The sequence below is a fragment of the Lycium barbarum genome, chromosome 6 (genome assembly GCF_019175385.1).
Source record: "Lycium barbarum isolate Lr01 chromosome 6, ASM1917538v2, whole genome shotgun sequence".
Lineage (NCBI taxonomy): Eukaryota > Viridiplantae > Streptophyta > Magnoliopsida > Solanales > Solanaceae > Lycium > Lycium barbarum.
In genome coordinates, this window is record NC_083342.1 from 41,304,570 (window position 1) to 41,308,745 (window position 4,176).

Sequence of the window (4,176 nt, forward strand, 5' to 3'; positions counted from 1 at the left end):
ATTTTAATTCAGACTATTGGGTGTTCCAACCCTTCCTTGTGATCATAAGTTGTAGGACTTTTCTTTTTTCCTGCACCTCTCTACCGTGTTGTGTTATTGCATTAATCAGTTCTCACACTTATTGCTATGAGGACTGCTAATATGTGAAGCAGGTGAATCATTTACCTGACATGCATAAAGTTAAGTTAGACATGAACTAGCTTTAGTTTTTATATTTGGACACTGTTCTAAGGATCAGGGACTAATTAGGTGAATGGAATGATCTTGAGTCTAAATTCAAACACAAAGAGTATGACTATACAAAAAATATGCATAGATTAATGAAAAGGAAGAGGGATAGACATATGGTATACACTTGATATACAGATCACATGTGTATATCATAGTATACTATGTGTATATAAAGGAACAAGTCAGTCATAAATAGGGTGTATGTGAATGAATAGAGGAGATAGCAACATCACTTAAGCATTAAATTGTCAAAAAATGAATCTCCCTTTTATAAGGCAATTGGGCTCATCCCAATTAAGATTTGGTTAATTAAAAATGGGTCAGATTTCATTAAGCCCCAAAAGTAAAAGAAAAAGAGGATGGGTTTTGTCTGTACCATCTATTGATTAAGTGTTTTGATGTTTTGATATGTTGATTCTCATATCATCACATTGCAATATCTGTTTTAGTCCCCTTATTATGACTTTGAGTTTATTTCAGTATTGTTTGTAATTAAATTATTCCCATATGGGGTGATTACTTGTGCACAATTATGGAACTCTGATTTTATTCTATAGCAACACTAGTTTGGGGAGTTGAGGTGATTTGGGGGTGGGGGTAGGAAGGGGGTGGGACAGGTCTTAGCCATTCCCGATGTCCAGCCATGCCTGGGGTTCATGAAACCCCTTGGAACTTGTGCGGCGTCGGGAATACGAGTGGTGATAGCCTTTTCTCTTGCATGGTATAAGTCCCAAATCAGTGAGGCCAATAATATATAATCGAGTGCCTTAATTGTGTACCTTGTAACAAATTTGATATATATACATTTTTATGTATAATGATACATATGATAGGATTAGTAAATATAGACTAACCTGGGTCCTTTTTCTTTTCCTCCTCTCACTACATGGCCATTTGGGCCGAGGTCCAGCTCTTTCAAAATTATTGAGTCTGAGGAAAGAAAGGGAAGCTAATATATATTGAAGGCCCAGTCATAGGTGAGAATGACATGAAGGCCCAACCATGGGTAAAAATGGTTAACTAGGGGTTTGGTACACCCCTAGTCTATCCCTCATCCATTAATTAAATTATGCAGTTTCCTTGGTTGTTAAAATGTTGTATTGTATTTGTATTTGTAAAACAACCCACACTATTATTGGAATCAGTTATGGTTTGAACTAGACATCTTAGGAAAACAGTACTTACGTCGTTTAGTTCGACTTTAGGTCCCCACACGATTTAAAAAAACCAGGCTTATTATAAACAAGTTTTGAAAAGATAAAAATTGCTACGTAGGTAAAATCAATGAAAAAGAATGAAAAGGTTTACCTCATTATGAAATATTGCTACCATCTTCCTAAAAAAAGAAAAAACCAAGTTGAAGTTTTTTTAAAAAAACCAAAAGAACGTTTTCTTTTTAAAAACTCAATTTTCTGAAAGGTTTCTTTTAAGTCCAGGCAGAAAGTGATTTCAAATTACGCATAAATGTAGTATATATTTAAATACTAGAAGCAGGTTTTCTCTTTGGACTAGGCCCAATCAAAAAGTTGGGAATTTTGAGGCTTAAGACCCATATAAAATCGCATTTTTCAACCCCACTTGACCAAATTTTCATAAAAGAATGGAAAGAATGTTTTGGGCTAAGCCCAGCAACAAAAAGGAAAACGGAATTTTTGCCTAAGGTCCAACAGATCTAAACACTCAATTTTTAACAAAAGGAATAAAATTTGGGCCAAAGCCCACATAAAATATTATCCTTTCATTTGCAGTTATTGGGCTTTAAGTTTTAAATTCCAGGAACAAAAAAGTTAGTTGGATTATATAAGCAAACTTCTTATAAAATAAAATCCGTATAAATCATTTGTAAACATAAAGTTTTAGATAAGGACATTCTAAAAACGTATTAAATGGATTAACCCGGCCCATGTATGATTCAAGCATGAACAAAACTCATTTATCCCATACTGTAAAATAAATGAACTTTTTATCTTTATAAAACCACTACTATCCTTATATATATAAAAGGAACTAGTCATATCTGGATATTATAAATCCGAACATATATGTAAAGGGAATACATTCAATATTTTCAAAATGATATGAAAATGTCAGCTTTTTATAAATGCGGGAAATAAACACCAAATAAACAGTTCATGCAAATACTCATACATTAGAATTCGAAGGTCAACCTTATAGTACAGATCCTTAATACTAGGGTGCCTAACACATTCCCTAGGGGATCACCAGAACCCTTACCTATAACTTTGGATTAAGAAGGATTTTTCACGGTGTATGAAAACACTTCAAAAGTGGTTTCGTAATTTCCTAAAAATTAGGTGGCAACTCTTTTACAAGAAAGTCCAAAAGAGCACCAAAGAGTTCGATGTAGCTTTTCCGAGCGCTAACCCCGCTCGCAAAAAATGCGAACCGTTACAGATGGCGACCCTGTTGGGGACTTAAAGGTTCTAACCATAAGGATTCCAATATAATATGAGTATATTTGCTTTGATTGTTTATGTGTTTACTTTTCCGCAATTATCAACTGTCATTGCATGCATATCATAATTTCGCCACTCCTGGCATTTATTTTACACTTTTTTCCAAATGCGACTTCGCAGAGCAGGTGGTTGTTCTGTTACACCCCGTATCTTCGAAGAGCACTTATCAAATTTGAAACATAAGTACGTTGAGTTATGGTTAAGTAAAACCACTTTGGAATATAAGGAGCAAGCATTATTAAGTATATTTAATGAGTGAAGGATGTATATTGTTATATCCCGTATTTTTGAACGTCAGATTAATTGCTGAGGTGGGACCCACACATCGAGATTTTTTTGGGACATCTGAAAATTCATATGAATCACATATGAGAAGTTAAACACAACTCAAGAAGGACCCTTGGGCCAAATCAAAGTGGAAGTCCTCCAAACGAATATTTTAAGAAAACGTTTTCGGGTGATCTGACTTCAAGGGGCAAAAACGGTATTATAAGTTTGGAATTTGGAAAAGTACCAAGAACTAGAAGTTGTAGATAATTGAATTAGCTTTCCAACCATAGGTCGTGGGTGCCCAGGTGACGTCGGTACAAGGAGATATGAACGTTTTAAGGTCGAAAGGTCAGTGGGCTAGGCCCAACTCGGGACCAAACCGAGTTGGCCCAAAAAAAATCAAATCAAATAATAAGGCCCAAATTTGTGAGGCCCAACCGGCCATGGTTATGGCCCAAGCCCATATTAAATAAAATTTGGTCAATAAATAAGATGACTAAGTCATCTTATTCCACATAATGTTCTAGAAATTTCAAGAAAAGCAAGAACAAGAGAGAGAGGAGAAAAACTTAAGGCCATTTCGGCCAAGAGCAATTTTCACAAGAAAAATTTGCAAAAATTCTCCAAAAATCATTTTCTACCAAGTAAAGGGTGATTAACAAGGTGGAGTTGTTGTTGGAGCAAGAAAAATTCAAAATCATACAAGTTGTCAAGTTGTAGTCAAGTGAGAAGTTGAAGAAGAAAGGTGAGTTTTGATCTTGTTTTATGTGTTATATATGGTTTATATGTGTTGTAGTATGCTAAAATGGATGAAATTCATGAAGGAGAGAAATATAGTATATGGCCGTGTATAGATATATGTGTGTGGGAGTCATGCTTCAATTATTTTAATTAGTGTTTAGTTGTTATTGTTGTGAATGATATGTGGAAAATGGAAGTTGAATGAGTTTGGAGAGATTGTAGTGGTGTATACATGTTGGAGCCGTGTGAGTGTGCATGGTATATGTGGCCGTGTATACTTGATGTATAGTCGTGTATATTGGTGAGTTGTGAAAGAATAATGAGCGAGTTGTAATTAATATCTTAATCTTTGTGTTGTAGATGTTATATCGCAAATAAAGACTTGACAAGTTTGGTGAAGTATTGGCAATTGGAAGTTTGTGTAAATTGAAAATAATGTTTTTGTATGGAAGACATG